We start from the raw sequence: 26210 nt of genomic DNA, 5'->3' as shown, positions 1-26210 counted from the left end.
ATTCTCCCTGCAGCTCTCTGTGACTTCATCACAATTTCACTTAACTTCTCTCAATTCTCTCCTCCGCCTCCACTGATTATTTTTAATTCTTTTCCCATATCAAGTGCATTGCTGGCAATACTATTAGGACTGGAAAACAGGGCACAGAAATAATAAAAACCTGTAATTAGAGGGAAGAAGAATACCTGCTTTGTATTTAAAAATCTTATCATTTGACAGGAACAAGCACCTAGTCACACGCTAAGTCAATAATAATGACATTATTTTCAAGAAAACAATAGGAAAGTAGATGCTGGATTTCCCTCTGGGTTAGAGTGAATTCATGACAGATATGATACAGGCCATTTTTTCAAGTCTCTTAATTTGTCACTGCTCCTGGTGGCAAATGATGTATTAGACCAAGTAATGTAAAAGGTAATGAAATCAATTGTCTCCTTATGAAATATTAGTATCCATTAGATCTGATAACTCTGAGTCTAAATGTGAAATCTCTCCTTTATGAATAATCTCACCTGGTATTGAGGATGATATGTTCATGCCGAGGAGAATCACAAACTCCTAATTAAAGGAGCCGCAGAGGATGGTTAAAACCAGATTTAGGGTAGTGGTTCCATCAAGGTGGAAAGAAAGAATAAAATTGGAGAAGGGCACCAGGAGGCTTCAACAGTATTCATATTTTTAAATTAAAATCTGCCCTGTGCACTTGGACATTGGTTTTATTATTTTATTTTATTTTTTGGCCATGCCCACAGCATATGGAAGTTCCCAGGCCAGGGACTGAGCCTGTGCCACAACAGTGACCCAAGCTACTGTAGTGACAATGCCAGATCCTGAAAACTTTCATTCTTTTTTTTTTGCTTTTTAGGGCCCACTCATGGCATATGGAGTTCCCAGGTTAGGCGTCAAAGTGGAGCTGCAGCTGCTGACCTACACTGCAGCCATAGCTTGGCAGGATCCGAGTCTTATCTGTGACCTACAACACAGCTCACAGCAAAGCCAGATCCTTAACCCACTGAGCAGTGCCAAGGATCAAACTTGCATTCTCATGCATACTAGTCAGATTTGTTACCACTAGGACACAATGGGAACTCCCCAAACTCCTAGTCTTTATTCTTGTAACATTGCTATGTGGGGATTCTTTCTGGATCAGGAAAACAGTGGGGAACAAGTACACCCCCTTTCCAAAGTGAGGTGCTGACCACTATGTATAAAGTATATTTGAGAATATAAATGTATTGAAGTTGAAGAGTCCTGAAAATTGGGCATAAGAGAGGGAATCTCTTTGGAGAGAGCTGTCTGGGTGTTGAAGTTGGCTATGAAGGGCAAGAAGATCTCATTGCTCTCCTCAAGTTTGCTTAACTTGGGAATGACGTGAGTAAAATATTTGGTGGAGGGTTGTGGAATGGTGGAAAAGTTCTGGATTTTGATCTGGAACAGACCAAAAGTAAGAAGACAGCCTGGGCATTCAGATATGTGTGAGGGTGGAGTTCATGGCTTTTAGAATGTGACTCTAGAAGGAACCACACAAACATAAATTTACTGAGATCTCCCAAACACTGGACATCCCAGAGACTGGAGAAAGAAAAAGCATTTCTTTTCAATGCCAAGGACTACATGACCACAAGTACAATTTGAATTGCACTGTCCCTGTAATTTTACTTTTAAATGCAATGACATTTACCTACTAGCCTGTAAATTCCCTGTAAGTAGGTGATATCTCTGTTTCCATTGTTTTATTCCTGGTTGTTTGCACATTTCTTGGATGGACAGACAAAGGAAGTCAGTGATGTTGTTACCAAACTCAGGTTTGACTGCTCGTCGTTCAAGAATTTAAGACTGAGAAACAAGTGTTGAGCAAAAGGAAAGATAGTTTTATTGAGGAAGATGACAGTCCTGGGGAGAAGGTGGACTCATGTCCCAAAGAACTGTCTCCCCACTCCTCAGTTTTTGTTCAGAGATAATATAGGAAAAGAAGAAGGGGCTACATGCTGGGGAGTGGGTTGTGGGGTGCATGATCAGCTCATGGACATTCTTCGGATTGGTTGGTGGCAAGGTAACCAGGAGTTAATATTATCAACTTCCTGGTTCCACCTGGTCTGGGGTCTACAGGCTTGTGGGCAATTACAGTTAACAGTATACAATTAACTTTTTCCAGCTTGTGGGGATTTTAGTATCTGGAAAGTAGGTCAAAGGATATACCTCAGAATATTATCTATAGCCCTTAAGGAGGAACTAAATGTTCTTGACTTTAATAACTAAACTATGACTCTTTTGTCCTGTTTGACTGCTTTCCTTTGCTTCTGTATTTTTTTTACTTCTGTCATATGGAAGTTCCCAGGCTAGGGGTTGGATCGAAGCAGCAACTGCCAGCCTACACTGCATTCCAGAAATGCCAGATCCTTAACCCACTCAGCAAGGCCAAGAATCGAACCACCATGTCCTTGTGGATACTATGTCAGGTTCTTAACCTGCTGGACCAGAACAGGAACTCCTAAATTTATTCTTTGATTAAGGTTTTTTCTACGGATAAGAAGCAGGCAGAGGACACTGGTGTGTATGGGGGCAGGGGGTCTGTCCTGGGAAGACCCTATAGGTTCCCACCAGGGTCATCCAGTGGAGCTAGAACAACAGAAGGTCTATCAAGTGGGAGACAGATCTTTTGGGGAGGAGGGGATGTCAGACACTGATGCAAACCTGACCTGAGGAAGAGGACAAAAGGAAGAAACGGCCCCAGATACCTTCTTCCTCCACCTCCCAATCTATCATCAATGCCTTCCATAGGCTAAATTGAGTCTTTACTGAGATATAATTCACATACCACAAAACTCACCCTTTTAAATTTACAGTTTAATTCAGTGTTTATTCATATATTCACAGAGTTGAACAGCCATCATGAAAACTTGATTTTAGAACATTTTTGTCACCCTCAAAAGAAACCGTGTATCCATCAGCAGTCATGCCCCCCACCCAACCCTGGACAACCGTGCATCTTACTTTGTATCTCTATGGATTTGACTATTCTGGACATTTTACATAAATGGAAATTCACAGTGTGGTCTTTTGTGTCTGGCTTATTTCCCTTAGCATCCCATTTTCAAGGTCCAGCCACACTGGAGCCCGTGTCAGTGCTTCATTCCTTTTAATGGCTGAATGCTATTCTCTGGTGCTAAGAGACCACATTTTGTTTCTCCATTTTTTTATAGCCACACCCACAGCATATGGAATTTCCTAGGCCAGGGACTGAATCTGAGCCACAGATGCAACCTATGCTGCAGCTATGGCAACGCCAGAACCTGAACACACTGCATCAGGGCTGGGGATCAAACCCACACCTCCACAGGGACCTGAGCCGCTGCAGTCAGACTCATAACCCACTGCAGTCAGACTCGTAACCCACTGCACCACAGCAGGAGCTCCTATCCATTCTTTCGTTCATGTACTTTTGGATTTTTTTCCATCCACATGATAATTTTTAACTTTCTGTTTGTCTATAATTCATTTTAACAACATGGAGGGAGATGAAGATGATAGAAATCAAATTTTTAATAAAATACCTTAAAATACATTTAAATAGCATATCAGTGTTAACACTGGAAGAGATTTTAAATGTTTTTCAGGGTGTATATTTTGCATTTCCAAGTATATCATGTTTCATGTATATCACTTTTTATGTATGAGAATAACATAAGGGAGATAAAATAACGAGTTATGAGGGGATAGTTGTCTGAAACATGTCATTTAGCATAAGATAAATACCTAAATTTGAATAAACTGAATTCTTGGAACCAAGAGATTAAGTCTCCTGGAAGAAATTGGTAATTTAGCTATGAAAAATCCTAATTAAAGGAAAATAATAATTCTTTGAATTTTTGCCTTAATGAATCATCTGGATAATTAAAGGAAAATAATAATTCTCCGAGTTTTTGCCTTAATGAATCATTTCACTTAACAATGTAATCTCTATCTTATAGAGCCAAAGAGAAAGATTTTTTTTTTTTTACCAAAAATGATATTATAAACTATTTGAAATATCCCAAGTTTGGGCTTGATACTGTTTTTATTGGTGATCTTTTCTATTTCAGGTTAGCAACAGTTGGTTGAAAAATTCTTATTCTTTTTTTTTTCCTTAAGAGACAAAGGTCAAGGCCCAAGTATTCAAATGTGATACCTCTTTTCCTAAAAATAAATGGTCCTTTGGGTGTTCACTGTTATATTCATGCTGCTTTCTTGGCCCTGGAGTCAGACAGTCATTACCAGGCTAGAAATGGTTAGGGGAATTTTTTTTAACAAAGAAACAGCTGAAACAGGTACCCATTCACTCACCATCAGAGGTCACCAGGGCATCATTATCAGTGACCCTCTTCATCTTTTTCTCTAAATATTTCCTCAAGTATGGGCTTGTGGTGGGGACTCTCCTGTCACTCCGAATAATGAAATCCTGAGAGATCCCAGGTATGTCATTATTTTGTCAAATTCCCAGAATAGTCTATTTTAAAGAGTATCAACCACTCTCAAAATAGCTTCACAGGGTTGTTTTTCAGCCAACATGTGGGCCTTTTCTCATTATTCACCAGCTGGACACATGAGCAGCTCATGGCCCCAGGAAGGTGTCAATCTTATTCACTCTGGAAATCTCTTTCGCCCACCTTTTATAAAAAGGAGTGACTCACAGCCCACAGAAATTCTAGGCAAGAACTCCAGGCTGCCCCAACAATGAAGACAAGGAAATACTCGACACACAGTGGATCCATCCTGCCTCTCACTCTCCAGTCGTTTTCATACCATCAACATGGCTACCACAGAGCCATGGTCTTCAGCTCCAAAACGATGCAATTTAGGGAAACGGTGGAGTGCTAACTCAGCCCAATTATCCAGGAAGCTTTTTCCAAACTGCAAAAGAGAGGAGGAAGTTAAAACATGAAGGATGATGTATAACAAAACAAAAGAAGCAGCTGTAAGCCTCCTGAGCCGGGGATTCCATAAGACTTTCCCATCCGATCTGCTTCCTTAAACACCAGAAAATCTACTTCATGGGGGAAAAAATGTATTTTCTTCAAATCAATCCATGCTCCTATACAATTCCTGGTCCTTTCAATTTTAATTATTAATGCAAAATTTGATTTGTTTTCCATACTATTCATAGTTGCTCCCTAAATTCAGATAAATGATTTTTAAACAAGAGATGATTCTAGAGGCATGTAACATCATGTAAATGGGCATTCTTGCTCATAAAAAATATCTGTAGCAAAGGGAGTTCCCCTGTTGCTCAGTGGGTCGGGGATCCGGGGTTGTCGCTGCCATGGCACGGGTTCAATCTCTGGCCCAGGAACTTCCACATGCCACCAGTGGGACCAGAAATAATCTGTAACTAGGTAACTGAATCGCTCATCTGCCAACTACATGTGATGCAGACCTATTTATGCCTTTCGTCTCAACTAATTATTTATAGTGTTCTCCTTTCATGCTCAGAAATGTTCAAGTATAGAGAATAAGTTACTTCACCATCCTAATTATAAGCTTCTTTCAAGGCCTTTGCTTTCTTGGTGTTTTAATAGTTCATCTGATTTAAGGTGCTTTTCAGAATCCCATTGGCTGAGGAGACTAAGAGGGGCATCCTCTGACCCTGTACATGTGGCTTTGTACTTTGTGGGTGGAAGGAAGCAGGATGAAGCCTGGGATTCTGGTACAGCTGTGGGCAACATCATTTAGGTGTGAGGCTCTCACTTGGGATTGAACACTGGGATGCTTCAGGATGATCAGGCTACAAGTGATGTGCAGTTATAATGTAAGAGACAATGTTCACCAATAGAACCTAAAACCCCAAACAACTATAAAAATAAAACTAACATTTTTAGTCTCTAAAACTTAGCCATTTGTGGAGTTCCCATTGTGGCTCAGCAGGTTAAGGACCCAGTGCTGTGTCTCTGAGAATGCAGGTTTGATTCTTGGCCTCGTTCAGTGAATTAAGGATCTAGTGTCTCTGCAAGCTGTGACACAGGTTGCAGATATGGCTCAGACTCAGCATTGCTCTGGTTATAGTGTTGGTCCCAGCTGCAGCTATGATTTGACCCCTGGCCTGGGAACTTCCATATGCCACAGGAAGTAAAAAGGAAAAAAAAGAAAAGAAAAGAAAAACAAAAAACTTGGCCATTTGCTCCACAAACACAGTAGTTAATAGCTTTGAGGATTTTGTGTTTATGCTACCCTGTCTGCTTTGCCACGGGGAGAAAGAAGCTTCCTGTTCATTACAGTTGAAGCCCATTTCAAAGCAGTCATGCTGCCATCTGAAAGGCTAATTCCTTCTACTTTGATTAGTCCTTGGAGAGAACAAACTTCTTCAGAGACCCCAGAAGAAACTTGGGTCCACTGACCCTGTTACTAAGCTCAGGTTCAGCTGCTTGATGCTTGAAAGGAAATACTCCAGAGACAAATGTTGGTAGGAAAGGGAAGATTGCTTTATTCAAGAGTCTGGCAACCTAGGGAGAAGGCAGACTCCTGTCCAAAAGGCAACTACTTACCGACAATCAAGGGGCAAGAGCTTTGAAAGAGGAGTTTTGCAGGTGTATAGGCAGAGGGAGGGGGCTATGTGCAGAACAGCACAGCAGGCTCTGACAGTCATCTTGAAATTGGTCACACAGTGATCAGCATCACCTTGATTGCTTTAAGTGCAGTTCACCTTCAGTTCCAAGGTTCATTTGTTCCCATTTCTGTAAGGCCAGTTCTGAAAATTGTGGCCTCTTATGTCATGGCTACAATCTGGTCATCACGTAGTTAACTTCTTCCCCTTGGTGGGGGTTTCAGTATCTACAAGACAGCTTACAGGCAACGGCTCAGGGTAATACCTATAACCCTTGTGGAGGAACTAAATGTCCTTGGCTTTGTTCAGTAGCCAAACTATGTTATTTTGTCTTGTTTGTCTATTTTCCTTTGCTTATGCATTTTTATAATTTTTCCGATTCAATTTATTATTAGTTTAAAGTTTTTTATACAGAGAAGAGGCAGGCAGAGGACTTGCCAGGGGACAGGGGGGTCCTGTGCCAGATAGGCCTCATACGTTGCTGCTCAATCATAGCCTGACTGTCCATTATGAGGGTCTGGGAGTGTCTTGTGGTTGGCACCACCACCTGGTCAGGTAGCATCAGTCTGACTTCCTTAAAGGCCTCTGAGAATCCTGACCTAGGGTTCTAGCTGGCTAGTCTCTCTTGGCACCATAAATGGCCATTATAGTGCTTCTTCTTACACTCTGTACATACTTATTTATGTATTATGTGTTGAGTTGTTTAAGCTCTGTCTCTCTAGGGTGGAAGGCTGGGGTTACTTTGTCCATTCTTATTTATTTTATTTTCACTTTTTGGGGGGCATTATTTGTCATCAAATCATCCAGTGCTAGGCACAGAGTAGGTGCCCATCAAAGTAGGTGGTCACAGATTTTACTTTCTGTTATTCACATTTCTTTGCAAACGACTTTTCCACTGAAGAGTCATCAAAAAGTCAGCTCCCATCAAAAGGGGGTCTGTTTCTTCACATCTTGCATCTGGATTTTGCCTTGAGGAGTGCTCTGGATGATGGTAAACTAGTAAATACTGCTCAGAGAATTAAAAAAAACACGTGCCCATGGAAGCTTCCCTTCTCTTGCTCTGGAAATCCTTGGCCGCTCCCTCCAAACAAGCCAGGGTGAGTATGTGGCTGAGAACAGCACATGGCCTGTGACCTCCATTGCCTTTCTGAGAGCCAGGACCAGCTGCCAGACACAGAGTGAGGTCACTGGACCCTGGTGACTGTAAACACAGGCTAAGCCCCTGTTGCTGAAGCCAGACCACATCTCCAACCTGGAGAATCATAGGTAAACAACTAATTCTATTTAAAGCTAACATTGGTTGCTCATAGTTTGTTATGCAGGAAAAGCTAATTGGCATACCCAATAAATATTTATGAAACAGATGAATGAGTAATGGTCTCAGAACTTACCAAAAAATGAGACATCTGTGAGTATATATTTATTCATTTTTTTTGTATACCTCAAGCAATGTGGATATTATACATATTTATTCCCTTCTGGTATGCATGAAGGAATTTCAAGATTCCTATTTGTATTAGTCAGAGGAATAGTCTCAGTAGGAGATATGTAGACATATGGAGATTTATTATGAGAAATTGGCTCACATGATGATGGAGCCTGAGAAGCCCCATCATCTGCAAGGTTAGGGTTAGGGTGAGAGTTAGGGCCAGGTTTAGGTCTGCAGGCTGGACACAAGAAAGTCAGGGTGATTCCGGTCCTGATCTGATGACCTGAGAACCAGAAGAATCGACAATGTAAGTCCTAGTCCAAGGGCAGGGGAAAATGACGTCCTAGATGAACCAGGCAGACAGGAGGGGAAAGGGTCCTCCCTTCCTTCACACTTTGCTTCATTGAAGCCCTCACATTGGTTGATGCTCACCCACACTGGGGAGGGCCATCTGCAGAGCCACTAATTCTAATGCTAATCTCCCCCTCAGAGACACACAAAGGAATAATGTTTAATCTGGGCACCTGAAGCCCTGTCACGTTGACAGATAAAATTAACTCCTACACCAATAAAATACTCATTTTATAGAGCTCCCTGGTGGCTTAGTGGGTTAAGGATCTGGTGTTGTCACTGCTGTGGTGTGGATTCTATCCCAAGGAGCTTCCACATGCTATGGGCATGGCCAAAAGAATTAATAAAACTAAATACTCATTTTACCACTGTTCTTTCTGTAGCTCTTGCCTTACTGAAAATAACTGGTATAGATATTTCCAGCTGGTATCTGAATATTGTCAACAGCAGGATCCAGAATTTATTTTTATTTATTTATTTATTTACTTATTTATTTGCTTTTTAGGGCTGCACCTGTGGCATATGGAGGTTCCCAGGCTAGGGGTCGAATCGGAGCTATCGTTGCTGGCCTACACTCTGGCCATAGCAACGCAGGATCCCAGCTGCATCTGCGACCTACACCACAGCTTATGAGTGAGGCCAGGGATCGAACCTCAACCTCATGGTTCCTATTCAGATTCATTTCTGCTGTGTCACAATGGGAACTCCAGGATCTAGAATTTAGAGGTGAAGACATTGAGAGGTTACAGAGGATGGGGAACGGGCCTGAGGTCATGGGGCCATCAGCAATCGCAGGTGTCAGATCCAAGGGCTGGAGTACCCATCCAGAGGACATCAGGGTTGAGGGCAAATGTGGCTTCCCCAAGTTCCAAGGGAGGCAAAGTCAGCATAGCTCACCCTTGAGCTTGAGTTAGGTCCGCATCAGAAGGCCTTGAAGAATAAGAAGGGCAGGTGTGGTGGAGATGACAGTGCGGTGAGGGTAAGATGCTGAGGTTGCCTGTTCATCCTCCTAACTCCAAGATAAGCTTCTCTTCTCTACCTGCTTGTTACTGTGATTCAGTCTGATGGAAAAATGATGCTCTTCGCTGCTGTGGTTGCTTCCCGTTAATTTATGTTCACCTTCGCTCCAACTCATGACTCACATCGACTCACATTTTTTTTTTTTTTTGCCTTAAATGCGCAGAAGGCGTGAATCACTGTGGAGCACCTCTATGATTTAGGGCATGTTGGTGGCAGAAATGCCAGAATGAAGATGATGGTCATTTACTTACGAACCCAGTCAGAAATTCCAACACAAATCTGTTCAGGATGAATTCACATGGACTTGAATAACATTCACGTGGAGTAAATTTCAGGGCCTGTCCATTTGCAGTACACATGGAGTATGATCCATAGATGTTATGGTTACAGTGTTACTCCTGCCCCAATGCTTAATTCCTGTCCTGTTCTATTTTTCAGTGTATAGTTAAATTGCAGATTTATAATTGTGATTGTGTTTCTGATCTGAAGCAAAGGGCCGAAACTTTTTTAATGACTGTGAAGCATGACTTTTTAAATGACCAAGTTGAATAAGACATAAACAACCCCAAAGAGGTGACAGACAACAAAGTAACTTTTTAACAGGATTTCTGCCTCAGCCACTTGGAAAGATCTTGGATTTCTTAAGTGACCTTGAAAGAATACTGTTTCTGCACTTTGGAATCAGAATAATAATTATTATTATTCAATTAATAATAATTATTCAATAATAAGATTACTCCCCAATAATCTAATTATTCAACACTTAAAAAAGTACCTTCTGGGAGTTCCCGTCGTGGCGCAGTGGTTAACGAATCTGACTAGGAACCATGAGATTGCAGGTTCGGTCCCTGCCCTTGCTCAGTGGGTTAACGATCCAGCGTTGCCGTGAGCTGTGGTGTAGGTTGCAGACGCGGCTTGGATCCTGCGTTGCTGTGGCTCTGGCGTAGGCCGGTGGCTACAGCTCCGATTAGAACCCTCACCTGGGAACCTCCATATGCCGTGGGAGCAGCCCAAGAAATAGCAAAAAAAAAAAAAAAAAAAAAAGTAACTTCTCCTTCTAAGGAACAGATGTGCCTTTAGAATGGTCATGTCTTATTGAGACAAAGAGCTCATTCCTTCTCATTGGATAAAATGAAAAAGTTGAACCTTGGGAAGAATATGGTACAGTTTCAAAACAATTAAACTTCCTAACTGCCAATATGCTTTTTCCTTGAGAGTAAAGTCAATTTTGAACTTAATTTATGTTTATTAAATATATATTATTTTCTTATACATGTGTGTATATACTATATATTATTTTATTATATAGGTATATATAATACATACAAGAATAATACACATTATTTGTATATTTGTACATTTTAATATTGTATACAATACATAAAATAAAACATTCAAAATAAAATAATAAAATATATTATTTATATATAGTATATATGCTATATGTATAATATATAAAATTAAAATATATATTATTTTATTGTGTGTGTGTATACGTTTCTAAAGTCCCACCCCAAAAGATACTTTCCTACTTTTTCCTCTCTCTGACCTTAATTGTCAGAAAAGCCCTCGAATCCATTGACCTACCATGACATCACTGTTTATTGCCTCTTCAACAGCTGTTCTTTTCCTGCTTCCAGGACCCTGATTTGGTCAGACTACCAGGTTCCCAGCCCCAGGAGATGAATCAACTCTAGTCTAAGTCAGTGCTTCTTTGTGATTGGTCTAGACTTGCACATGTGACCCGCTTATGGCCCATGAGAGAGGAGGGGAAGTCATCTTGGGGTGCTGGGAAATATTTTTCTCCTTATGAAACAAAAAATATTCACACAAGGTAAAGACCTTTCTACCACCCTCCTATCCCTTCCTGCTTTCTGCACTTTGGAGGTTTTGGAGGACAGGACCCCTGGATGGGAGGCAGCCACCTTGGGATCACGAAGGATGAAGCCTTGGAAAACAGGCTCTGCGCCAAGGAGTGCAGAATGCAAAGAAGACTTTCATCTAAGCTCCAAGTCAACCCTGAGAATGCCCACTGTGGTGAGCAAAACCATAGCAAACATGTATGTCTTCAAGCCTAGAAACCTGTGAATAAGCTACTTTCCCCGCAAAAGAGAAGTAAGGTTGCAGATGGAACTAAGGTTGTTGATCAAGCAGATTATCTTGGATTAACAGGGTGGATCCCATGGCACCACAGGGTCCTTAGTTATGGAAGAGGGAGGGTCACTGTCACAGTGATGTCATGTGAAAAAGACTAGACTGGCCATTGCTGACTTTGAAGATGGAGGAAGTGCCCATGGGCCAAGAAATTCCAAAAGCTACTAGAAACTGGAAAATGCAGCAGAGCCTCCAGAAAGAAACACAGCCCTGTAGACATCTGATTTTAGCCTGGTAAGAACTGCGTAAGACTTCTGACCCTCAGAACTATAAAACAATATGTTTGTTTTGATTTAAGCCACTAAGTGTATGGTAATTCACTATAGCAGCAACAGAAGACTAATATAACCACCTATAGATGTTCAGTTTGAGAACAACTCTCTGTTTGAAACCACCCCAAATATGTTTTACTCTTTGTAGGATCTAAAGAAACTTGAAAGAAAGATGAAAACCACTGATTTATGTAAAAAACAGAACAAGTGTGTAAAAGCACATATGCGGTCATTTCTTTGTAGTAGAGTTTGAGGCATTAATTCACATGGGAAATATTTAGTGTATAAAATTTTGTATAAAATTGAAACTGTCTTACTGACATTTTAAAAAATCAGAACAGAATTCCAGATTTGCTTTCTGAAATTGGCAGCACTGTCAGTGATGTTTTATGGTAGAGTATGGTCCTTTGTATTTCTCCAAACTTTGAAAACTTAATGGATACAGAGTTCCTGTCATGGCACAGCGGAAACAAATCCGACTAGGAACCATGAGGTTGCAGGTTCAGCCCCTGGCCTCACTCACTGGGTTAAGGATCCGGCCACGAGCTGTGGTGTAGGTTGCAGACGCGGCTCGGATCCTGTGTTGCTGTGGTTGTGGCGTGAGCATCTATAGCTCTGATTGAACTCCTAGCGTGGGAACCTCCATATGCCTCGGGTGCAGCCCTAAAAAGCAAGAAAAAAAGAAAAAAGAAAAAGAAAACTTAAGGGATAAAGTTAGTTCCCGTGGTCTTTATGTTGAATTATATTAATATACATGCCCATACATTAGATGTCGTACAGATTAAAATTACAGTCCTCATTTGTCATTTAACCTTTCCAAGCACCTCTTTTTTTCTGGCCAATGGGAATTCGTAATCATGACAAGGTTTCTTTCCCTTGTGTGGCTTTGTCAATTTCTTTGTTTAGTTTATACCATTAATATCCCATCACTGTGTGGCTGTGTGTTACAGGAAACAAAGTTCTAGTAAGTGTGGTGGGTTCACCAGGCCCAGGGCCAGTCATGATTGGAAAAGCTCTAGGTATGCAGAATATGAAGCCATCCACCCATAAACCCCTAATTGTATGTAGATCATAAGTCATACTTTGAGGTTGTAGGAGCACGTTTCCTTAGGGTCTCTGGTGTGAGGAACACACATGAGGTTCCCTTGCTAATGAAGGTTGATCCATAAGCTGTTTCCTCTTCTCCAAACTCTCTTGTGGAGTGCCCATTCTCAGCAATCTGCTGCAGCCCTGGGTTCAAGCAGGTGCCCTCTGATTTACAGATCTACCCCATAACGATCTATCTGGCTCTGTAAAACCCTCAGCTTCTTGTCACCATCATGGCAGAGCGACTGCAGAGGGGTGACCATTGAGATTGCTGATGGGGAGATTAACCCACTGGCAAAGGTGACCCCTGTGGGATGGAGGTGGACCCAGACCTCCTGCTTTAGAGTCAGATCCCCCTGCCGGCTGCTGAGTGCAAATGTCTCTCCATCACCCCTTTGGTGGGAGAGGTGGATCCTCCAGGTAGCGTTGAGACCTGTGCTAACCTCAGAGCGTCCCCACCCCCACCCCCCACTGCCCAGCTCATGCTGGTCTTGCTGTGCTGGTCCTTGTGCATCCACAGCCCTCAACTGCCATCTGAGGAGCCCATTTTCTACCTGGGGTCACTCAGGGCCACTCAGTGGGATGAGAAGGCAGAATGCATCCAGTTACAGAAATTTCCTCTGGCAAAAACCAAATCTGTTTTGGTCCACCTCTTTCCATATGCCTCCGTGTTGTCATCCATCTACCTTAAATATAGGTGATATGTAGGTACGGAGGTTCATTTTCAGTATTTTTTAATAATTTAAAATATCTTGCTTTATGATTGACCAAACTTGAAAGAGGAACCTTGGTGTGGAGTAGGGGGCTCAGCATGCAGAAGTTCCTGGACCCGGGATCTAACCCATGCCACAGCAGTGAGCTGAACCACTGCAGTGACAATGCCAGATACTTAACCCTCTGAGCCACACTGGGACTCCCTGTTTCTGTGTTTTAAAATCTTTAATGTAGAACCCTTGGAGAGTGAATGGCCAATAACCAGATTAGATATACCTCTGTGTCCAAAAGAGGGCCATATCGTTTCCATTCTCAGAGCAGCACCAGGAGCCTGTATCTGTAATTCCTTGCGACCTGCACTAATGTTTTATGGAATCTGCTGCTACTTGGTTGCATGTGGGAGAGTGAGTCGCCTGTGGGCCAAGTGCATAAAACATAAATACAGCAGGGCCCCCTCACCAGCCCCCTGTCACAGCTTCCGTTGGGGAAAAAAGTCCAGCAAATTGCACAACATCCTTTTCACCCAAATTCAAATGAATGGCATGTTTTAGCATCCTTCAGTCTTTGTAAAACCAGAGTGTCATTTTCCTCTTTGGAGCATGAGAAACAAAGGCAATTTTGAGTTACTGGAGTGTGAGATTTTGACTTGCGGTTAACGTTTATCTATTCCTCTGTTGCATTGCTATGCTCCTGCAAAAGCCTTTAGATTGATCTTTGAGAGGAAAGCACAGCGCGGGTCCTTAATCTGACTGTCTCGGAGCCAACTGAGGGCAGTGTTCTCAGCACCAGTGGTGTAGGCAACTTTGCAGCGGTGCACTCTGCTTTGCTTTGTCAGATGGGCTACTTCTGCAGAAGAGCACAGAGGCTGCAGGGCACACTGTGGCCCTTTCAAAAGTGTAAACCTACTCCGTAGCGGATGCCTCAAATGCAATAAACTCGGCGTGTATGACAAGCGGTGTTTAGGATTTGGATTGAAAAATAAAATATTGCCCACCCTATTAGAAAACCGAGGATGGGAGTTCAAATTGTGGCTCAGTGGTAACGAATCCAGCTAGTATCCCTGAGGAGGCAGTTCAATCCCTGGCCTCGCTCAATGGGTTAAGGATCTGGCGTTGCCATGAACTGTGGCGTAGGTTGCAGATGCGGCTTGGATCCCACATTGCTGTGGCTGTGGTGTAGGCTGGCAGCTGTAGTTCCTTAGCCTGGGAACGTCATATGCCATGGGTGCGGCCCTAAAAAAAATCCAAAAAGAAAAAGAAAAAAAAAAGAAAGAAAGAAAGGAAACAGAGCATGTCACAGTCACCAGTGATTGCAGCCACCTTCTAGCTGGTGAGCCCTGAGGTAGCTCAGGAAGGAAACAAAGCATCCCTGCCATCTAGCAGCCATCAGACTGCAGCCACTCCCCATGGTGAGCCCTGAGGAAATTTGGGATTAAAAACTCAGGATACTAGATAGCTGAGGTGCCTATCAAAGGAATGATTTCAGTGAGCCCATACCCTTGCCTCTTCCTGATACCAGAAAGATGATACTGGAATCCGGGTTCTTGTTCACGGCAATTGAAGGTGGGGAGGGGCAACAACCTGGGGTCCAGAAAGATGTGGTTTGCTCCCATCGGCCTTGCTCAATTACCTCTATCAGTCCTTGTCCAAAAGGGGTCTTAGGGTTGGAAAAGTCTCCTAAGTTTTATGGTTTCTTTGTCCTTTTCTTTCCTTAGATTACCATTTCTCTCATTCCCTTTGTATCAGTTGAGGAGTGAGCTAGAGATTTGCGTTTCCTACAGTAGACAAAGCCTGTGGGAAATGTGCATTTTCTATAATAAAACAAGGCCTGGAGAGGTGTTACTGCCTGGAGCCCTTACACTGCAGTGGTTAATCAAACCACCATGGTTAATCAATATCTGTAACAAAGGAATGTATTGGAGCCCATGCTCCTACACTAACTACCTGAGTTAGCATTCTGTCTCATTCTCATGTATAGAAAAGCATTAAACTCCTTAACTTGAGCCATCTGGTTTTCTGTTTCTGTTAGTAGCAGTAATCTTTTATTCCTACTACCTGTTCTTTGTTGCAAACCTCCTATATACCCTGGCTTCCTCTCCCCTCCTCAGAGTAGTTTTCTCAGGGTTGCTTGAGATCCTGCCTCCCTGGCTTAAGTCTTCAGTTTTGTCCACCCAATAAAACTTCACTCAACTTTTAGAAGATATAATATGTTGTCAACATGATCAACATGATTAAGAAAATTCAAAGCAGAAAAACTGCAGAAGCTGAAAATTGGAAACTAGGAGCCTGTCAGATTCTTTTACTTGTCCTTGACTCATTTTTTGTTGTTGTTCAAAGGATTTCCTTCTCTGCAGCAAAGCTGAGGAAGAGAAAATGGCTGTTGGGGAGATGCAAAAATAGAAGAAGAGTTGACAATAAAAGTGGTGGGGAAAGACTCGATTTCTGAAGCACAGACTATCAGTAAGAGAAAGCAGAGAAGGATGGATGGGACAGTCTCTCTCTTTGACCCTGACGGATGGACAGTCCCCAGGGGGTCCTCAGCAGTCAATAAGGACCGGAGAGGTGCTGAGAGATACAATATTGGACCAGATATAATGGTCTCTGCAATAAGTCAGGAAAATGATTTCAGTAATGTTGCTGAAATTTGACTTCTGTCCACAGTGCCAAATAGAAATGCAGAGACAGAGTTTGGGGTGAAGGAGAACATTTCCATCCCAAGCTTTAGCATTTCCATCCCAAGCTATATAAAATCAGGGTGTGATGATCATTGTACAACTAAAAATGTAATAGAATTCATTGAGTTAACAAAAAGATAGCTTTATTGCTTTGCCAAGGCAAAGGATGCCACAGCAGGCAGATGCCTTAAAGACTGTGTCCTCCATTGGGGAAGAATTGCGGGGAGTTTTATAGTAAAAAGGGTAAGAATCAAGGTTGAGGACAAATACGCCTTCTTCTTTCTTTAGGGGAATCTTCAGTCATCCAAGTTGATGTCATGAGATCTCAGCTTGATCCTGGTGATCTTCCGGGTTATACCTCGATGTTTCCTAAAATAAAAATACTTGCAAAAAGGGCATAATGATCAGAGATTATGAGGCAGAATATTAACTCAGGAAGTCAGTGTAGGAACGTGGGCTCTGATACATTCTTTGATATGGGTATTAACATATTGTGGCTTAAGGGCTCCAGGAAGTGACACCTCCACAGGGCTTGTTTTGCTATAGGAAATGCATATTCCCCACAGACTTTGTTTACTGTAAGAAATGCGAATGTCTAGCCCACTCCTCAACTGATACAAAGGGAATGAGAGGATTGGTGACTTAATCTAAGGAAAGAAAAGGACAAAGAAGCCATAAAACTTGAGGGACATTTCCAACCCTGGAAGCCCTATTGGACCGGGACTGATATGGGTAACTGGGCAAGGCCAATGGGAGCAAACCACATCTTTCTGGACCCCCCGCTGGTGCCCCTCCCCACCTGTATGAGATAAAAATCCCAATAGGACAATAAAGAAAGGGGCCCTTCTCCCCCCTCCCAGCAGCCCTGGGAGCTGTTTGCTTTCCTGTAATAAAGACTTTGCTTGCTTGCTGCCTGTGTGTTCACGGATTCAACTGCCCTGAGCAAGAACCTGGACTCTGGTATCATCTTTCTGGTATCAATTAGGGCAGTCTAGGAAAGTCCCTTTTAAAAAAAATCATGTGCTTATCATCTTTGATCCACAGGCAGTTGTGCCCAGGGTGCCTAATCTGTCGCTTATGGATGATTGTGTTTAGGGTGCAATTAAGACAGGGAGAAACACAAGGATGGGCTCTAAGCTATTTGGTGTTAAACCAGTCATTTCTAAAAGAAGCCTAAGCAATATAACTTGTCTCTTAGGTGTGTGAGGTGCCTGCATCAGTAACACCTTTCATGTAACTGAACCAAGTTCACTTGCCTGACATGCAGCAAGCCAAGGGCTGAGACACCCATGTGTTGCAGCAGAGAGAAGGTTTATTCACAAGGCATTCACGCAAGGAGGCAGATCACAAATTCGAATCCCAGAAGGTGAGAGGCTCGGGATATTTACGGGGATAAAGAAGCAGGGTGGTCTGAGGCCCAGGGAATGTGTGCAAAGGTGATTGGAGGTAAGAAAAAGGTCAAGTAGGGAGTTCCTGTTGTGGCTCAGTGCATCAGGAACTCAACATAGGGTCCACGAGGATGTGGGTTCGATCCCTGGCCTTGTTCAATGGGTTAAGGATCTGGCATTGCCATAAGCTGTGCCATAAGCCTGCAGATGTAGCTCAGATCTGGTGTGTTGCCAAGGCTGTGATGTAGGCCTCAGCTGCAGCTCTGATTTGACCCCTAGCCTGGGAACCTCCATATGCTGCAGGTGTAGCATAAAGAGAAGAAAAAAAAAAAAAAAAAAGACAAGGAAAAAGAAAAGGTGAAGCAATAGTTTTTCCGTGAAGGCACAACTAAGCTACAGGCTTCTTCATGGGAGGCATGTTCAGAAGATGAGGGCTTTATCATGCTCAGAGGAGGGGTTGTGGGTCTCTAAAGTCCAAAGATCACTGAGGGACAGAGCTGCCTTTAAGTTCTTGAAAAATAATTGGGGCACACTTCTTGTTGTTTAGGATAATGGATGCTTGGAGGACATGCAAGTTTTTGTAAAAACAAAGCGAGCTTGATCAGTGAAGGCAGGTTACAACTCATTATTTATTGAGCAAGTTATTAAGATTTAATGAGAGTTCCCCTAGTGGCTCAGTGGTAATGAACCCGACTAGTATCCATGAGGATCCCTGGCTTGCTCAGTGGACTAAGGATCCAGCATTGCTGTGAGCTCTGGTGTAGGTTATAGACATGGCTTAGATTTGGCGTTTCTGTGGCTGTGGCTACAGCTCTGATTTGACCCCTAGCCTGGGAACTTCCATATGCTATGGGTGTGGCCCTAAAAAAAGACACACAAAAAAATTTTCATGGGGAGTTCCCGTCGTGGCACAGTGGTTAACGAATCCGACTAGGAACCATGAGGTTGCGGGTTCGGTCCCTGCCCTTGCTCAGTGGGTTAACGATCCGGCATTGCCGTGAGCTGTGGTGTAGGTTGCAGACGCGGCTCGGATCCCGTGTTGCTGTGGCTCTGGCATAGGCCGGTGGCTCTGGCTCCGATTTGACCCCTAGCCTGGGAACCTCCATATGCCGCAGGGGCGGCCCAAGAAATAGCAAAAAGACAAAAAAAAAAAAAAAAAAAAAATTTTTTAATGGGTCTAACTGATGACTGCTCTTGCTTTCATTCAGTGAGCTAGAATTAAGAGTGAGGTGTTGCCACTTTATAAGCTGTGTAACCCTATGAAGTCATGTGAAGGAGATGCCAGAAATGCTCCTCCAAGTTATCTCAAGGGAAGTGAGCACACCTGTACATCAAAACATGGTTACAAATTGTTTATAGGAGCTTTATTCCTAACATTTAAAGACAAGAAATAATCTAAATGATCCATTCACCCCTGAATGAATGTTTAAAATGTTATGGTATATTTATGCATTAACATATTTATACATACATATTTATTTATGCAATGGTATATGTGTATGGTCTATTTACATGATAATTATAAATAGTAATTTATACAGTTTATACAATATGGTATATTTATACATCACCACTATGCTGATGTTAAAAAGAAAAAATAATTGGGAGTTCTCATTGTGGCTTAGCCCCACGTTGTCTCCATGACCATGTGGGTTCCAACCCTAGCCTTAGAGTGGGTTAAGGATCTGGTGGTGCCTCAAGCTTCATCATGGTCTCTCCCAGGAGATTGGATTTAGTTCCCTGTGCTTAGAAAACTGTTATTCTAATGCCAGACACTTGAAAATAGATTAGGGAGATAAGGTGTCAAAACAGGGTATCCTGTACATCATACAGGAGAGAATTTGGGGTTGGACATGGTGGAAAAGAGGATCTGAACCCATATATGGAGACTGAAACTCACAGGGCCTGGATGAAAAAGGCCCGTTGAGTTAACCCTTGAGCAATGCAGGGAGGGAGAGTGTCAACCCTCCAGGTAGTCAGAAAAATCTGCAGAGATTAGAGTTGATCCTCCATGCTGGGGGTTCCTCTGTACCCGAGGCTCCACATTCAAAGACTGAACCAACCTTGAACTGTGAAGCCCTGTGGTGTTTATTAATGAAAAAAAAATCCACATATGAGGGGACTCATGTCATTCAAACCCATGGTGTTTAAGGGTCCACTGTACTTAAGTCAGTCAAGTTTTCTTATCTCCCCAAAGACACCAGAGCTCAGTTGCAAGGAGTTTCTCGGTGACTCAGCGGTTATGAACCTGACTATTATCCATGCGAATGCAGGTTCGATCTGTAGACTCACTCAGTGGGATAAGGATCTGATGTTGCTCTGAGCTGTGGTATAGGTCACAGATGTGGCTCGGATCTCATGTTGCTGTGGCTGTGGCTGTGGCGTAGGGTGGCAGCTACAGTTCAGATTCGACCCCTAGCCCGGGATCTTCCATATGCTGCAGGTGCAGCCCTGAAAAGACAATTAAAAAAAAAAAGACTCAGTTGCAAATAGTGGCTATTCTTAGCTTGGCACGCCACACGAAGAAACACACATGATGTATGGCAGTTGCCCATGATTACTCCAGGAAGTGCCTGATATTCCAAGTCTTCATTCAGAGGTTGAAATGAAAATGTCCTATGAGCAAATGAAGGGGGACATTTTGATGACAGATGTATGGGCCCCTTTCCTGTAGAGTTGATTCTGTTGGTTCTTACCAAGGATCATGGTTTAATCATGCCTCCTGCCTCTTAGGTATTTTGCTTTGAAAAATGGAATTTCAAATTATCTTTGGGATCCCGTGAAGATTTAGGGACACTGCAGAAGTCATCCAACAAAAGGATATTTAGAACTTGTTCAATTCCAAAGTAGAATTTACTCATCTCTCTGCATATTTGACAGTATATATGTAATTTCTGTCTAGGTTGCAAAAAAAAAGTCCCCAGGGAAGGAGAGCCAAGTGAAATAAGACTTTCTCAATTTCTTTACTAAGACGATAACTTATTTGGAATCCAACTTCAATTTCACAAGTTCAAATTACCTCTGTGCTTTAAAACTGCTGGAAGAAATGGGGGTTTGACTTATGAAGGCATCCATTGTGCTTCACTGTGTTTAAAAATGTTGGGCCTTTTAGCCAAGGATAGCCAATATGAAAGACTGATCGATGCAGAGAACCAGACGGACTAAACAGCTGGGCTTTCAAAACAAGCCTGCAGATAGGAAGTGGTGACTGTTTTGGGAAAGTTGGAAATGAATTCCTCAAGGCCAGAAATCATGCTGTTCTAGTAAATAAAATCTTAAGTTCCAGGCACAGTTTTGTCGGGAGTGCATTGAGTTTGATAACATCGTGTTGGATGAACACCAGGAATCAATGGTGTATAGACTTGATAAGCACACAGCTGCTTGTCAAAGGGAACTTTATGTTGGACTGTATTCCATTCTATCACCACGAAAAGGGGAAGAAGGGGTCCTCTAGGCAGCAGGCAGATCAGAGAACTGTTGTTGGAAAAGAAAGAATAAAAATATCATTCCACAGGACAGAGAGAAACGTGTCATTGCTATTTTTTAATTTATTTTTTATTCTATGGCTGCACTTGCAGCATATGGAATTTTCTGGGCCCAGGATTGAACCAGAGCTGCAGCTGTGACCTACACTGCAGCTGCGGCCACACCGGATCCTTTAACCCACTGCGCCAGGCCAGGGATCAAACCTGAACCTCCACAGTGGCTCCAGCTACTGCAGCTGGGTTCTTAATCCACTGTGCCACAATGGAAACTCCAGCCATTGCTATTTTTTATTAAGTATAAGTAATGTCTGTTTAAATAGTCCTATCACACTTACAGTCCCATTTTGAAAGTCTAACACTTAGGAATTTCAAGAATATCCAACAGCATCACCTATAAAATTTAAATCTCCAATAAAGAGTTAAAATGTAGTTAAATGAATTGTCACAGAGAACAGAAAGAGACATTACAAAACATTATTGTATGTTCTCACACATGTTATTTGTTTAATTACTCCTATATTAATTACTATAAATTGCTGTTTTTAATTGATCTCATTGTCGTATTTAAATAATATTATTTGCATAGCATAAAAGTAAATTACACTGAATAATATATAATTTGGATTTTTTTTTTTTTGGCTGTACCTCTGGCATACAGAAATTCCTAGGCCAGGGATCAAACCCACAGCCACAGCAGTGATGACACCAGATTCTTAACCTGCTGAGCCACCAGGGAACTCCTAATTTTTAATATATAATGTGTAGATATCCATTTTAAATGTAAGTTAAATTAATAATAAACATGAGCATAATTATTTATGATGCCTATGTATAGTATTTCTTTCTCAGTTATCAATACCAATAATATTACGCTATTATATAATTACAACATTATATTTATTGCATATGATATTATTACAGTTTCCTTTTAAGTCAAGTAGATTATGTACTGGCTCTCTAAAAAGTCCATCATCCTATTCTTCATCTCAGAGACACATAAATAAGTCTTCTGCTTTGACTCTGGTCATCAAGGAGAGAAAATGTACTTCTGTTGTTACAAGGTCTGTTGGAGAATAGCCCATGTTCTCTGAAGATGCAGATTGAGACAGGAAATAGGCACCATGCTAAGGACTGTCCTGCAGGCGACCACACATGGCTGAGGAAGGGCAGGAGACACAGCGTCCACCCCGTGTCATCAACACCCCCAGCAAGTCATTCTTCTCTACTTTAGAGACCTGGACAGTTGAACACTCTAACAGTGTGGCTCTTAAGACCCACCTGTCCCAAGAGGCAGGGAAAGAAAAGTGTGAGAAGATGATGTACAGCGGGTTTGGCTTTAGAGTCTACTGAGGCCAGTCAATGTCACCCCCCCTCCACCCCATCCCAGAATGGGACACTTGGAAATGGATGGGGAGATTTGAGTTGTCGTGTCAACTGGGGAACATGTTTGGCATTTAGGTGTCTGATGGTGAACATCAGAAATGCCTATAGTGGGACCTCACAATGACAATGGTGCACCCCAGACACCTGTAACATCGCCCATAGAAAAGCAGGGACAATGGATCATTTGTTTCTCTTGTCTGGGAAGCTATCCCACCACCAGGGGAACCTACAGACCACCTCCCTAATGAAGTTCACCTGCATCCAACATCTGTGAGGATACAGAAGCATGATCACTCTGTGAATCACACTGCTGTATAGCTAAAACTATCACAATATTGTAAATCAACTACACTTCAATCAAATAAATTATTACTATAATAATGTTCATTCTTTCCCACCCCACTCCCACAAGATAAAAAGATTCTGGAGTGGCCTGTTACGTTTCTGACCCTCTCCCTACAAAGAGATCAGCTTGGCCAGATGGTCCCTTTGAGGTTTATAGCAGGAAATAAGAAGGCAAGAAAGATAAGAAGCATGTGGGCAGGAGCAGAAGAGAAGGTTTTCAAGCAGGTAGGGGTACAAAGGAATCACAGCACCTTATGTGTGTGGAAGAAGATAAGAAGGGAGGGAAAAGGAGATTTAGAAAATATCACATGGTTTGCAGATACCCTGCATTCTTGGTGTCTGTAAAATGCAATATAATATGTGCATTATTTCGAAATGAATTTCTAATTCAGTTTTATTTTTAACAGAGGTATAGGTTAGCATTTATGAAAGCACTTTTTAAACTTTTTATGTTTCTAAGATGGAACAAATGCATAAATATATTGCAGAACCAGGTTTCTTAATGTTGGGGAGAAAAGATATTTGTATGGAAATGGAGGGTAGGAATGGACCCTGTGGCATTAGATGGAATTAGGTACTAGTATAAAGTCCTATGTACACACAAGTGCACGTGTGCACATAAACACAAATACATATATGTGTGTGCAAGGACTGGTACACACACATGTATTTCCCAGCTCCATCCACCGAGAAGACTTAGGAGCAGTGACACCCCAGGAACAATGAGAACACCTAGTACCCATATTTTGGTTCCTAATGCTATTCTTTAATAATAGGAATCGGGGCTTTTAGGGAAAACATGCTGACTCCAAGGCTGAGGCAGAAGAACTATTGGGTGAGCCTGGAGCATCTTGTGGTGCTCAGAAGAAAGGAAGTACTCCCATATGACAGAAATACACAGAGAAGTCACAGTAACCAACTTGAAAGAGCTTAGCCAGGGCAACAAAATAACTATGACAGTGTTGGATAAGGACTGATAGAATAAAGTATCCATAAATCAATATATCAAACAATCAAATAATGGTAGAGAGGAGTCAACTTGTCTGAGAGTAGAATCCCAATTAAAAATGCAAAAAGGGAGTTCCCTGGTGGTGCAGTGGGTTAAGGATCCAGCTTTGTCATTGCTATGGTGTGGGTTCAATCCCTGGCCCAGGAACTTGCACATAATATGGATATGGCCAAAAAATAAAATAATATAATAAAATAAAATAGCCTAATAAATACCTCTTGAAAAGGATTAAACATGCAAAAAGGATGTGTGAAATGGAAAATCCTCGTTAGACCAATGCCACAGGAATAACTGCTGTGAGCAATTACCCCCATATGATGCTAAAATAACACACTCACCAGACGTCAAAGAGCTACCCATGGCAAACACTGGGGTCACTAAGGATCATGGATCTATAAACATCTGGGAAATTCAGCAGTAAATTCCCCTAGAAGGAGTCATTATTATCCAGAAGTGGTGTCCCAGCCTCTAGCACCACACTCTTGGGCCGTTTGAAGGCAGAATGCATCTTATTTGACATACAGTGACCAAAACATCTGGAGAAACAAATTGGGGTGAGGCCTTTCCAGATGTGCTAATGAAACATGTGTGGTCAGGACTAGACAGAAGCTAAGACAAGGTCGAGAAGCCCAGGGGCTTAATTGGTTTGTCTTGTAGGAAAGGAGGGCGGTGGACCGTGCGAATCAACCCCGAGTATCAGGGGGAACAGTCATTATATGCTTATTAGGGCACTAGAGCTTATCAGGCAACAGAGAGGATAAAGCTGGTCCACCACCAGCTCCGCCTGAATCGGCTTTCTCACGTGAACATCCTTCTTGTTTTTCAGTGCCGTGAGTAATTAACTTCATAGAACAGCTTCGAGTCCAAGAAGTTCTGTGCTTCAAGCCAGAAATCACTGTACAGGGAATGGAAATTTAAATGCCTAGACTCTAGATTATAGAATGTACACAACTGAACAGAAGAATTCCTGTTGTGGCTCGGAGGGTTAAGAATTTGACATAGTGTCGGTGAGGATGAGGGTTTGATCCCTGGCCTCGATCAGTGGATTAAGGATCCAGCCATTGCCGCAAGCTTTGGTGTAGGTTCCAGATGCAGCTCAGATCCCACTTTGCTGTGGCTGTGGCATAGGCTGGCAGCTGCAGCTCCAACTTGACCCCTAGACTGAGAAATTCCATATTCTGCAGGTATGGCCCTAAAAAAGAGAGAGAGAGAGAGAGAGAGAAGGGAATTTCTCTCCAAACATGGGATTTATTCCAAATGTCCTGTTAGGATGCCTTTGATAACATCTTAACATCTGGGAACACGTGGCATGTGGCAGAGACAGGGAGTGCCCTATGTATAGTATGCAATTATACATGGCTTTCCTAGCTTCTCTTGCACCTAAATTCTAAACTGGGGCTGCTGACTTGTTCTGGGAGGGCAAGTAACATATGTGGCTTCTGGGAAGTACTTAAAAGCCCGTGTTTTCTCCATCCATCACTCTATCCTCTACTGCCAGGACCTGGTGGGGCCACTTGCTCCAGCCGTGCAACGACAAGAGGGAAGAGACCAGAATTGCATCACATGTGCGTGAGGGGTGGACCCTTACAATTTCAAGCCACTGAGATTTCAGAGTGTGTGGTTGCCAGGGATAAGTCTCCTGACTCCTCCCAGTGCCTCTCCCCAAGCCCAGGGCAGCAAATCCAGGGATGCGTAGTTTTCAGTCAAACCATCTAGGAATAAAATGTCTGTGCTTCAGGAGTTCTCTCTGTGGCCCAGTGAGTTAAGAATCTGACTGTAGCAACTTGGGTCACTGCAGAGGTTCAATCCCCAGCCTGGGAACTTCCATAAGCGTTGGGTGCAGCCATAAAAAAAAAAAAAAAAAGGCTGGGAGTTCCCGTTGTGGCGCAGTGGTTAACAAATCTGACTAGGAACCATGAAGTTGCAGGTTCGATTCCTTCCCTTGCTCAGTGGGTTAAGGATCTGACTAGTATCCACAAGGATGCAGGTTCGGTCCCTGGCCTCACTCAGTGGGTTAAAGATCCGGCGTTGCCATGAGCTGTGGTGTAGGTTGCAGACGCGGCTCGGATCCCGAGTTGCTGTGGCTGTGGTGTAGGCCGGCAGTTGCAGCTCCGATTCGACCCCTAGCCTGGGACCCTCCATATGCCGCAGGAGCCTTCCCTAGAAAAGGCAAAAAGACAAAAAAAAAAAAAAAAAGTCTGTGCTTCAGCCAGAGGCTACTGTAGAGGTGACAGAAATGCTAGTAACCAGACTCGAAAATAGGCTTTGTATGTTCTCGGTGGCACAATTCCCAAATTTCACAGAGGGCGGGAGCTCCCTGGGT

General features: G+C 42.6%; 1 protein-coding gene and 1 long non-coding RNA gene across 5 annotated transcripts in view; one reads left to right on the top strand and one right to left on the bottom strand.

Moving 5' to 3' along the window:
* DHX37 (DEAH-box helicase 37) overlaps window positions 1-26210 on the bottom strand; it is a 978033-nt gene that overhangs the window by 913192 nt on the left and 38631 nt on the right. The gene's annotated exons all lie outside the window — the stretch shown is intronic.
* The window catches only part of LOC106505915 (uncharacterized), a 189642-nt gene that overhangs the window by 126986 nt on the left and 36446 nt on the right, over window positions 1-26210 (top strand). The window contains exons 5-6 of one of the 4 annotated variants that reach the window (XR_014827363.1): window positions 10997-11079; window positions 17476-17643. The exons of 1 other annotated variant lie outside the window; for it this stretch is intronic. This is a non-coding gene — a long non-coding RNA (uncharacterized LOC106505915). Of the gene's footprint in view, window positions 1-10996; window positions 14880-17475; window positions 17644-26210 lie in introns of those variants that run through there. 2 more of the 4 variants (XR_014827365.1, XR_014827362.1) reach the window with 2 other exon arrangements.

Source organism: Sus scrofa, chromosome 14 (genome assembly GCF_054392235.1).
Source record: "Sus scrofa isolate SSC_HxYL_T2T_F1_AM1 chromosome 14, Sscrofa_HxYL_maternal_Yorkshire_Landrace_v2.0, whole genome shotgun sequence".
Classification (NCBI taxonomy): domain Eukaryota; kingdom Metazoa; phylum Chordata; class Mammalia; order Artiodactyla; family Suidae; genus Sus; species Sus scrofa.
Note: the sequence above shows the minus strand (reverse complement) of the source record. Positions and strands in the feature narration are given on the sequence as shown.